The 12,983-nt window shown below is 38.4% G+C and overlaps 1 long non-coding RNA gene across 1 annotated transcript; it reads left to right on the top strand.

The window, feature by feature from the left end:
• Positions 1-959: 959 nt before the first annotated feature.
• On the top strand, positions 960-12,120 carry LOC145549782 (uncharacterized). The gene is made up of 3 exons (XR_014085629.1): positions 960-1,268; positions 8,300-8,437; positions 8,722-12,120. It is a non-coding gene; the product is annotated as an uncharacterized LOC145549782 (long non-coding RNA).
• Positions 12,121-12,983: the final 863 nt, after the last annotated feature.

Here is a 12,983-nt window from a genome sequence, read left to right as displayed (position 1 = left end):
CGTCTTACTGTGTGTTGCTCAGTGAGGATAAACAACAATCTTCAACTTAATATCTGGATGATAATGCATCTAGCTAAATGCCAGCTGTCATAGACAACATGAATCAATTACTGTAGTAACAGTTTCTGAGCTAACTAAACAGGACATTTTATCCCATAGTTAGTTCTGATATTGAAAGCAAAACAAACAGGAGTCAAGGGAGTTATCCACTCTCTCCCTGCCTTTCCTCAGTCTGTCTGACTGAGTTCCTGCTCCAATCTACCCAGAAAGCCCAGCCACTGGAGATGCACCGAGGAGAAAAACATACTTTATTTTCTTTTTACAACATTAGAGGCAGCCAGCCGTGTTACAGCGTCACTGTGTGGGCCATCTCATTTGATGGGAAATTGGATCTAGACTTGAGAGGGGTGTGGGTAATACGGTTAAAGGCATCATGAAAAGCCAGCTGTAACAGGATTTCGCCCTCTGTGCCGCTCCGACTGACTGCTGCCGTGAGGCGAGTCATTAGGGAGATTCACTGTGTGAGCGTGTTTGTCTCCACCCCGTTGCTGATTCTCTCTGCAGCACGACGGAGGTTTTACTTCCCTCTGGGTCTGAGAGGCTCAATCTGTCATAAAGATGGAGCATCTTGAAAACCGCTCAGGGTGGTAACAGTGTAAATGTTCGGTCACACAAGATCTATTTGCAATACTCTGAAAAAACACAAAATCTGGTTTTTGCTGCAAATATCTTTGTGCTCTTGAAATAAGACAAAACTAACTTGCAATTAACTTTTCAGCAAGATATAACAGCTTGGTTACCTTTAAGCAAGCTATATCTTGCTGAAAAGTTACTTCAAATATTAGTTTGTATTATTTACAGTGTACTAAGATATTTACACTAGAAACTAGACAAAAATTGCTGGTTTGTGTTTTTGCACAAACTCTTACCAACTCTCACCCTTTGCATGTGACGTGACGCTCTCCAGGACTCAGCCCGCTCCGCCATGACGGACGTCAAAACAACCAAAACGCTCATTTAAAGCTAGTCTAAAAACAGATATCTGGTTGCCTAATATTGCTTCTGTTTAGTTAATTTTGCTTTAAAAATGGTCACAGGGTGCTGCACGGTCTGCTGGTTAAACAGACAAGCATAGAAACCAAACTTGTCATTTTATTTTATAACTTTTAATGAGGAAAGATAACGGCGGCGATGGATAACAACCTTCAATCATAATGACTGTCAGCCCTCGGTGTAACCACGGATTTTCAGCGAACACTTTTTACAAGGTAAGAAGATTAATGGTCATTTACTTATAAGTAAGTATGATTAGAAAGATATCGAATATCACTTTATGGAGAATGTAGTCTAGCCATTGGTAACCATGGAGACAATGCCCCACTGTCATGTAGCCTAGCTTGTACGAAAAAAAAAGGTTAGCATCTCTTCTTTTGTGCGTTTCCCCCGGGTTAAGGGGAAACGCTGTTTATGACATAGTGACATAAATAATGTGGTGTGAATTCAAGCAAAGCCGGTAATTGGATCAATACGGCAGGAGGGAGGAGGTATGGGTCTGTTTCTAAGCTAGCTGTTTCCAACTTTTGTAAATCCCGCCGTCTATGAGCCCCATTCAGGTGTGTTACGTTCACAGACAAATTAGCTCGACGCTAACAAGTAGAAGCCATGAATAAACTGGCAAAAACAACTTTGGAAAACATTTTCAATCGCTCTGTTCAATACTCCAGTCCCTCACTTCCGATGTCCATCATGGCGCCTGGAAGTGACGTAGTTGCAAAGGGTCAATACCATCATGAATACATTTTGCTGGGAATCACTGAACAGTATGATGCAAATGATAATTATCTGCTAACTTCACTGCACAGTGGTATTTCTGTCCCAATTCCTAAGCTCTTTATGATGGTTATTCCTTTCATTGTTGACCTTCCTGTTGACTGACATTGTTAAATTACCAGCAGTAAAAAAGTAAAAGAGATCCTTGTTAATAACAGATAAACACACATTGTTTCCATTTGTTTTCTTCACTGCAGTTTTAACTAAACATGTTTTGCTGCGAACAAGCCCCTGTTCCCCTGTGCCAAGGTGACTGTACGCAAGCATGTTTCAATGGAGAGCAATTTTAATAGCCATTCGCCAAGGTCAGTGCCTTTGCTGTGCTATGTGTGGAATGAGCGAAGGCCTTCGCTCGCAGCGCCTTCGGCAGACTCCAGAGAGTCGCGCTCATTGTGTGGCGGCCGAGGGGGAACAAAGACATTTCCACCGGAGGAACTTTGGGTTCCTGTCGATAAGGAGCCTTGTGTTGTGAGCTCAGGCCGTGTTTATATGCCTGTGTACAGTGGGGATCTACGCAGCAGCACAAGGCTTACACGTCCAAGACAACAAGCGATGGCTGTATAAATAGTTCCCCCTTGACCACGCTTCAAAGGTGGGGAGAATTTTCCTCATGACTTCTGCTTCATGCATGCTGGGGGAAAATATTTGTGTTGTTTCTTGCTCAATCCTTTTTGAATTCGCTGAGCAACTTTCTCTCTGTTCTTAAAGGAAATGACCTGATGCTTATTCACAGATCCATACATGCAAGATTACATTCCATCCGTCTTTCCCAATGAAACATCCTGCATTCGTCTGTGAAAGACCTCTTTCAAAATCTCCTTCCTCAGAGCTTCCTCACTGTTTTTTTCTTTACTGTATGAAAAGAAAAGCAGGAAGGTACATGTTTAAATATGAGGCCATGCGGACTTTGTTGCCCTCCACAGGCAGCTTTTAATGAGAATTTAAACTCTTAATCTACGACAGCAATAACGGGACTGTATTTTGTTTCCATTGTGTTCACTGCAAAAACACAAAATCTTACAAGGTTTTTGTTTAGTTTCTAGTACAAATATCCAACTTACAAGTAATGTTTCAGCAAGATAAAGAAGCTTCTTTATAGTGAATAATTCCTTAATAATGATGAAAAAGTTCTTGTTCAATTAGCAGATTGTAATCTGCCAATGGAGCTAGTATTTTTAAGTTAGTTTTGTCTTATTTCAGATGATCTAGGATATTTGAACTAGAAACTAGATAAAAAGTACTTGGTAAGATTTTCTGTTTTTTCAGTGTAATTTGCATTTTTGAGTTAAACATTGCACGCAAACATGGATTTCTTTGCCTATCTAACTCCACTTTTTCTATAAAACAGTGTGCAAATCTCAATCTTCAACAGTTACACATTTTAAAACAAAATCTGAGTGACTATGAAGCTGATTGTATTTGTGTCCTTTACTGCTAAATCTACTAAATTAAAGAGTAAACATTCAGCTTCTATGCACCATCAATCTGGAACAAACTTTCAGAAAATTGTGAAACAGCCGAAACACTGAGTTCCTTTAAATCTAGACAACATCATAAATGAAACATAAATCTACATTGTGATGAGTAACGACGGCACTTGGCAAAACGTAAAGTTTCAGTTGTAGATTTTTGTGTAAAGCTCTTTGAACTGCCTGGTTGCTGCAGTGTTCTTTATAAATGAACTAAGTACTAAGATATTTGCACAGAAAAACTAGACTTTCAGTTTTTGCAGTGCTTTATTTGATTGATTTATTTCAAACAGGTTTTTAAAAACAAGAAAACAAGCACTCAGTAGGACAGAGAAAACACGTGCACAGATAACCAGGAACAAAAATAATTAACTTACCTCTACTTTTCTGCTTGAAACAGAGTAGGAAGGAGTGAATACTTATCTTTATTACTTGTAATTAAAACTAATTACTAATTAATATCCATGTACCTGTTCATTACTGATCTAAAGAGCCAACAAATAAATTATACTATGTAGACAAAATGGTTACAAACTAATGTTCATAAGCAAAGAGCAAAACAGAATTTTTTAAAGCTGAAATATAAACAAAATACTAATACATGTTGTTATTGTTTGTTATGAGAAAGATAATCTGTGAAAAGATCAGCCTTCTCCACTTCCTCCTTGAACTACTCTTGTCATCCGAAGAAATGCAATGCGCCAGACCATCCATCCATTTTCTTTACACCCTTGTCCCTCAGTGGGGTCAGGAGGGTTGCTGGTGCCCATCTCCAGCTAACGTTCCGGGCGAGAGGCGGGGTCACCCTGGACAGGTCGCCAGTTTGTCGCAGGGCAACACAGAGACACACAGGACAAACAACCATGCACACACACACTCACACCTAGGGGCAATTTAGACAGACCAATTAACCTGACAGTCATGTTTTTGGACTGTGGGAGGAAACCGGAGGACCTGGAGAAAACCCACCATGCACAGGGAGAACATGCAAACTCCATGCAGAAAGACCGGGGCCGGGAATCGAACCCAGAACCTTCTTGCTGCAAGGCAACAGCTCTACCAACTGCGCCACTGTGCAGCCTTGCACCAGACCAAAACCAACCAATCAGAGCCAGGAGGAGGGTCTTAGTGCTGTCAGTCACCTCGTGTACTCACTCTTCATTGTGCTAATAGTGGAGAAACAGCTTATCACAGGAAAACTATTTATCTACCACCATCAATGGGAATGCTAACTAGCTTAGCATTCACAAAAGGCTTAGCTAGCTTGATTGAGATCGCTAAGACCCGCCTCCTGCCTCTGATTGGTTGTTTCTTGTTAGCAGTTGGAGAAGCTCATTTTTTCACAGATTATGTAAAAAAAAAAAAAAGTTACAAGCTGCAGCTTTAGAGACATCCTTCACTTTGATAAAACGTTTATTCTGCGTCGTAATTGTTTTCTGATTCCTCACACGTTTTTAACATCTTTGTGATTCAGTTTAAATGGGATTTACCTGCCAAAGTGTTCAAGCCCACAATTATGTTTTACCAATGGAAGATTTAGGTTTAAAGTAATCTTTTAAGTTTACAAAAATGTTTTTGTCTGCCTGGAAGCAGCGTCAGTGCTTTTGGGTGGCCCAGCAGAGTCCGGACTTGAGCTTTTGCTGAATCTAAGCTAAAGATTAAGGTGATTGCAAAGAATCCTTCCGACCTTAAAGGCTTGAAGCTGAAAGTGAGTCATCAGGAAAACCAGTGGAAACACGCAAATAAAAGCAGCGTTTTGTGCTGTAATGCCAAAAATGCTTCTCAGTTGACTTATTAAGAAGGATGCAAACAGTTCCTGACATGCAAAGAAACACAGGAAAAACGTTTGTTTCCAAAGCATTATACAAATCTTTACGTTGTTTCCTCATGTTTTGGGAGGAGCGTGTCAGAATCTTCTTGGTTGAATGGAAATACCTTTAAATATAAACCTGCCAAGGTTATGATTCATTGTGGATTAACTGTATTTCATCTGGGATTTTGTGTGATAAACCAACACAAATGTTTTGAGTGGTGAATTAAAGCGATCTGGAAAACACACCTTGTTTTCTTTACTTTTTTTTAAAGATAAAAATGTAAAAAGGTGATATTTTCAAGCTCTGTCAGATTGAACAGAAAGCATCTCTGAAGACCGATTTTCAAATCTTCACACAGATTCACCATTTGGATTTAGGTCTAGACTTTGACTGGGACATTGTTGTACATCCTTTAATCCAGGGATGTCCACAGTGTGGCGCATGGGCCATTTGTGGCCCTCTGGATGATTTTGTTTGACCTTAAGAAATAAATGTGGCTCTAAATTTGACACTTTTGGCCCTAATGACAAAAAGTTTGGACACCCCTGCTTTAATTTAAATATTTTAGCTACAGTGCTAGTTTTCCGTCACATGTAGCTTTTAAACTTTTGTCATAAGTGCCAACAGTGTCCAATTTAGAACACTCAAGGGCCACATTTATTTCTTAAGACTTTTGTTGTTTTGTGTCTTCTATAATATACTAAATAGATAATATTATAATCAAGCTAATTTGTCACATTTTTGTAGAAAATGAACCTGTAAAACACTGTCTGGGTTTTGCACAGTTGTTGTTTTAAATGACAGTTGCATATTTTAAAATACTTTTTTGGGATTTATTGTCCTCAGTTTTTCTTTTTTAAAGAGCGTTAAATAAAAAAATACTTTGTCTTGTACCTAAATGAGTAAATATTTTAAGAAGATTTAATTTGTATGTAAAAATTACAAATTAGTTGTAAATTTGCTACATTTGTGAATCATTCATAGGGCCACAAGTGGCCCACGTGCCACACTTTGGACATCCCTGACCTAAATAAACACTTTCTTCCATGTCATGTTTGTTTAGCTTGTGGAAAACCAGAAACAGAATTTCAGAAATCTGAAAAATGTCCTTTTTTTTCAGAAATTATGTGTTAATGACATTTCAGATTTTAACCATCTAAATATAAAACATAACTTCAAAATTGTTTGTTTAGAAACCTGTATGTTTGTGTTAATTATTTGCTGCATTTGCAGGCCGTATTACTTATATTCCGACTTTCGATGCGTCCTGATGTGTGACCTCCGTGACCTTGCCCTGTTCAGCATGCAGTGTCGTATCTCTCTCCGTAAGCCCCGCGGTGACATTCGCACGCTGTCTGCCGCCTTTCCTGCCACTTATCAGCAGCTAATTGCCAATAATGTCAAAGAGACAACGTTACATCTGAACAGTTCATTCACTTATCCCGGTACTGAGCCAGCGGCTTTGATGTAGCGCGTTCCCACGCTTCGGCTGGGGGGCTTTCCGAGCTTCAAGAAGGAGACGGTTTGAGTGGAAACAGCAGAAATAGCTTCAGCGACATCATTTGGAATAAATTTACTTTAAACGGTAATCTCATGAAAACATTATGTGATGTAGGATTTTCAAGCTTAATTGAATTAAAGGCCTATAAACGTCAGTGTTTGTGTCCAGATGTTTTGGGTCAAATTCTGCAAAAGGTTCAATTTCAAATCGGAAACAAATGTGGTTGTGGGTCAGGAAAACATATATTTAAAAAAAATGCTCAACAATAAACTAAGCATTATGTACAAGACTTAAAGTTTAATGGTGATATTTTATAGTACTGGTGTGATAACGATAAAAGTGAGGATAAAAACTATTGCTTTTCCCCCCCCATCTAACCTTAGGAGACTGAACGGCACAACAATCACAGATCCATAGCCATTCTGCTGCATGGTGATGAAAGCATCATGCTGTGGGGTTTGCTTTCATTTAGATGGAATGTGAGTTTTGACCCCAAACCTTCAGATTTGAGTCAAGTATCTCATGTAACTATTTCAGCTTCCAAAGCTGAACTATCTACATTATATTTTTGGGTAAAAAAATTGCAAATACGTGAATTTTTCGTCTTTAATGTGGAGTTGTGTTCCACAGAAAAAAGTCTGTCACAAAACAATAAATTTTTTGAGAATTTAAATGATTTTTGATAATTTTCAGTCAGATGATTAATATTTTTTACAGAGTTGTAAAGTTGTAAATGTTTTTCATTTCCGTTTTTATTTGGTTGTAATGTTTTATTTTCGTTAAATTTAAAAACCACATTTTTTGGGCTATAAGTCGCTACTTTTTTCCCACACTTTGAACCATGGACCTGTAGCCTGGTGCGGCTTTTCTGTGGATCTTTCTTCAACCAACAGGGGGCGCTTTAGCAGGAAGTGAATCATTGGAAGTCAAAATTGGAAATCAAAGAAGAACGTGCTAAATTTCATTTAGAACAAGCACATGCTAGCAGCAGGCACGACGGAGAAATTTCTTCAAACTCAAATCCCCTCATCGTGGAAACAACAGGAAGAAGTTTATATGATGCAGCTTTTAAGTTGAAAGGCTATCGATCTGTTAGGACAGGAGGGAAATGGAGCCGCTGCACGTCAGCTCGGCGTGAACGAATCCATGGTTCGGCATTGGAGACGGAGGGCTGCGTCCTTAATAGCAGATTTACCAAGAGCAGCGGAGACACCAGCGGCTTTATATGCACATTTAAAGTTTTTTTTGTTTAACTTTGTGGGTGAAGCTTATAGTGAGGTGCGCTCTACAGTCCAGAAAATACTGTATATCTTCCAGTTTCAGTTTTAAGTGTTCTTTGCAGAATTAGTTTCCTGGTGTTTGAGAGGGCAAATTTGCATTATCAAAATCTTAGTTTTCAAAATTGTTCTAAAAAAACAACAATTATTGTTTATCACAATAATTACTGGATCAATTTATTTTCTAGCAAATTTGTTGTCATGTCGGGCCGATTCACAATGAAGGACAACAACTTGACATTTAATGTTTTTGAAAAATCCTCAATTCTAGTCTAAAGTCTTATCGACTCTTTTCCTTCTGTATATTTAATCAATTTCCTAATAAGTAGGTGAATAAAAAATGAGGGTACAATGGCTGCTGGATTTACTTTTACTGTTTTTGCTCTGTTGTTTCCGTGTTGTGCTGAGGATTGGAGGGGGAGACAGGACTTCAGAGACACCACAGCCGTATCTGACACCTGATAAGAAGACTGAGTTTAGCGTGAGCAGCGGCAGGCGAGGAGCCAAAGATACTCACATTCACGATGATTGCTGCTAGAGCTGGAGGTGAGAAGCTTCTGTGGAAAGAAGAGGACTGTTGTCTTCACATTACGCTTATCAGACATTTCCTGTCTGTGTGAGAGAGTGATTCTCAGTAAAATTCACGCTAAATCCCCCTCAGTGTTGCCAAAGAGAAGATATCCTCCTCTCAATGTGTAAATAGGTGATTAAAACACTATTTAGTGCTTAAAAAGACCATCGATGAACGCGCAGCAGATCCTGACGGTTTTATAGTGTTACTCCTTCGTTCGGTGGCTGTTTTGACCTGTGATTATCGATTTTCTCCACAGAGAGAGTCGGTGCAGAGATGAGCTGAGCTGCTGCAGCAGAGAGGGTCAGTAAGTTTACCACCAAGGGAGGGAGGAAGAGATTTCCTCTGCACACGCTCTGGAGGAAAGCAAGACAAAGATGGAAGATCTTCATCTCAAGAAGAAGAGATTTATTTAGAAACAAAGACCTGCAGGGTAAGTTTGAAATATTATAAATGTAATGGATTATCAGGTAAAACGTCTCATTTAGGAAGTGATGTCACATATTTTCTGGCTCTTTTTTCAGATTTTATTCAGAAATGTGACAGTAGTTTATTTTTTGGAATCTTGGGCAGGGCCAACCTTTCAGCCTTCAGGCTATTTTTGGTTCATATCACCCTAAATACCCCTCACCCACTCTGAAACATGGTGGTGGCAGTATCATGGAATGGGAACACTGGCTAACATTAAGCGAAAAATGGGGGAAGCTAAATTCAGGGAAGAAAATATGTTAAAAGCTGCTGAAGATGCGCAAATACAATTTAGTAGTTTAGATTAAAGCATTTTCATGTGTTAGGATGGCCTAGTCAAAGCCTTGCGTTTCACTTTACTTTAATTATGCACAACTTTGTGTTGGTTTATCACACAAAATGCATAAAAAGCATTAAAAGACATGGTTAAACGTTAAAAAAGGGGTTAGGGGGTGTGAATAGTTTTGAAATATTTTTTTCTCTGAAGGTTTTCTCTAATTTCCAATTAGAAAAAAAACCCAACAGATCCTTGTCTGTGTATGAAGTGACTTGGCAGTGAACCTGATTCTGGCTGTGATTTATGTAAGTATGTGGGCAGAACAACAATAATTTCACCCTTCGTGAGTGGAAGATTTATTTCTGTGCGGCTGCGTTTGATTGCACTTGTTATGCTCGGTGTGGACGGCAACAGAAAACCAACAGAACTTTTAAATATTTTTAAACAGCTGTTCAGGTTGAGAGCCTCATCTCATCTGTTGCTTTGATCTTTTTGTCCAAACTCTGAAGTATTAGAGGAAAATATCTCAATTGCTGCTCTTGTAGGTAAAATCTCCATCTGCAATGAGGACCAACAGTTAAAACAGGTTTTATTTATAGAATATATCAATGTTCTCTCAGGAAAAGAACATGGTTGTGATGACAGTTGGGAGCAACAAAATGTTGCACATATAACATCTTAACCTCAACTCTTTGTTTATGTTGCTCCTGATGTAAAAGGTGGCGCTGTTTTGTAAACGTGAGGCCATGATAAAACTACGACGACGCAGGACGTTTTGAGTTATTTACAGATTCTGGATTCTAAGCTTCCCAATGAGAGAAAACATGGAAATCAAACAAGTTCTTTACTGCAAGTGTTGTGTGCATTAGTTACACTTTAGGGCTATTTGTAATCTAGAAGCATAACACAAGAAAAATAGACTTGATTTGCTTTGGCAAAAACAAACATTTTCTTTCAGCCATAAATAATTTTACTTTAGGTGTTAAGATGCAGTTAGTCAGCGTGGGGCGCAGCGCTGCTCACCGCCTCATCACCACATAGCATGTGTCACACTCAGTCTGGCTCGCTGTAGCTTTTTATGTGGCCCTCTATATTCTAGGCTAAACACTAAATGAGCTTAAATATGATGCTATCAATCAAATCAATGTAGTTTTTATCTGTTTACTGCCAAATTATATCAGTCAGTCCCTTCAGTTTATTGAGAATTATCACAAATTTCCATCAACAAATCCCTGCACTTTTTTTTGCGCTAATACATAATTGGGATTTTATTGCAGATTTTTCTGAATTATTGTCAAAAACTGTCTTACTTGTACTAAACATCTGCCTCAACTTTAATTGATGTCAGATTAAAGTCCATGATCTATAGAGCGAGGAATAAAAAGTCACATTTACCGTCATTAATAGCGTAAATATTTCCAAATCAGAACCACAAACACTTTGATTTTTATTGCAAAAAATTGCAAAAAGAATCACAAAATCCTGGAGGGACTGAAAAGATGTTCAATAATATTATTTGATTTTAAAGATTCATTGATACTTTAACAGTTAGTGATCAGGTTTTATCAATACATTCTGGCACAACCGGCCCTTTAAGAGCATTCATGATCTTGGTTTGGCCCAAAACGAAAATGAGTTTGACACCCTGCCATGTTGTGTTATTATAAAGTTCAAAAACAAAAGTTTTGAAACTCATCATGAGAAACTTTTCTCCGGTATCCTCCACTTTTCTTTTGTCTGACCCGGTTCTAACTCGGTCCTTTGGTAAGCTAGCTTGTAAACGGTTGTTGCCTGCAGTACGTTACGGACCACTAGGGGGCCTCAGTTAGACAAAGACTGGTTAAGGAACGATCATTTTGATTCGACAATAGTGGATGATTTTCTGAGTTGTATTAATTTTGCAGAATTCTTTTCGCGTTTTGCAATCTGCTCGGGGAAATCCTGCTGGGACGACTACGGGCATGTTAGCAGCTGCTCTGCACGTCGCCCTCTCCTCGGCTACATGCTATTATATCTGATGAAAGTTTTCTTGGATCTCGTTCCAAACCTCTTAAAAGGCTGAGGAAACTGGTGATCTCATGTTCACTTTCACTTCAAATGTCAGAAGATTTAAACAAGGAAAACCTTCAAAATATTGAGTAATAATGTTCTCATTGTGCATTTTAAGGAGAATTTGTTGCTCTACATCAAAACCTTCGTTTGTGACACAAAACAAAGATAATTTTATATAAAGCAAATGCCCCAAAACATTCTGATAAATTGTTTATTCAGTTAAATATCTTGAAGCTAAAGGGATCTGGTTAATTTAAGTTATGTTTACACCTAAAAATAGAAAATTAATTACAAAACTGAGAGCGATAACAGAAGGAAGTATGATTTTAAAAGTAAAGCTGTGCGTACTACTTTAAAACAAATGTATATTTTGATGCTTGAATCCAAAACCATTGAAAAGTCCACTATTATAAATCAGTTCAAAACACTTTATAAGAAAAAATTATAACCAGGAGAATTATATATTACCAGCAACTTCCATCCATTTTCTTACACCCTTGTCCCTCAGTGGGGTCAGGAGGTGCTGGTGCCTCTCCAGCTAACGTACCGGGCGAGAGGCGGGGTCACCCTGGACAGGTCGCCAGTCTGTCGCAGGGCAACACAGAGACACACAACCAAACACACACACACTCACACCTTGGGACAATTTAGAGAGACCAATTAACCTGACAGTCATGTTTTTGGACTGTGGGAAGAAACCGGAGTACCTGGAGAAAACCTACCATGCACAGGGAGAACATGCAAACTCCATGCAGAAAGACCAGGGCCGGGAATTGAACCCAGAACCTTCTTGCTGCAAGGCAACAGCTCTACCAACTGCGCCACTGTGCAGCCCACCTGCAACTTATATTGTTAATTTAATTTAATATACAGTGATTAACATTTATTTTGTAATTATAAAGAGTTATAATTATAAAGATATTTTCTTTTTGATACATTTTTACTCATGTAAATTAAGTGTTGTAAGAAAATGTTTTTGTAAATTAATGATAAAATTTAATTGATTACATTTCTTAAATTCTAGTTGTTATTGTCGATCTTTTATTAAAGTTAAAGTTTTTGTGTTACAGCAATTATATTCCCCCAAAACAAATAAGATTCTTGGAGAAACATTCCCATTTGTAAGGCGCTTTTTAAGGACATGTAAAGAAGTTTGATTTGCATCACTAAACTGCTCCTGATAACTTTATTTTAAAAATTTTTGTATTTATTGAAGGGTTAATTTAAGAAAAATAGAAAAACTATCAAATCAGACAATAAGAAAAGTTCTGAGGGGTTTTAAACACCATTCATTGGAATTGTGAAAATAATAAATCAAAATAATCATTTAATTAAACTACTGGCATCCCTCTGGAAAACAAAACAAACACAAAGCAGGACAAAAACATTCGGGAGAAAAAAATCACATCTTGAAGAACGAAAAGAGGAAACAGAAGCATCTGAGCAGGAACAGATGGATTTATGTGACTGGGTAAAGTGGAAGAAATAATAATGAAACAGTGGAATCGGTAATCTGAACAGGTAGATAAACAACATATGAGAGCACTAAAATAAACATAAAAGCAAAACAAAGCTGACAGAACCTGAGGACCATGACAGCTGCAGCTCTCTGAGGAAGAGGAGCAGGAGGAGGAGGAGGAGCAGGAGGAGGAGCAGGAGGCGGCTGCTGTGTCTCCATAACAGAGACGTGACGACAGAGAAGTCTGTCAACATGCAGATACAGA

Source organism: Poecilia reticulata, chromosome 21 (genome assembly GCF_904066995.2).
Source record: "Poecilia reticulata chromosome 21, P_reticulata-male-v2, whole genome shotgun sequence".
Lineage (NCBI taxonomy): Eukaryota > Metazoa > Chordata > Actinopteri > Cyprinodontiformes > Poeciliidae > Poecilia > Poecilia reticulata.
The sequence above is the reverse complement of the archived record's forward strand: the minus strand, read 5'-3'. Positions and strand labels throughout refer to the sequence as shown.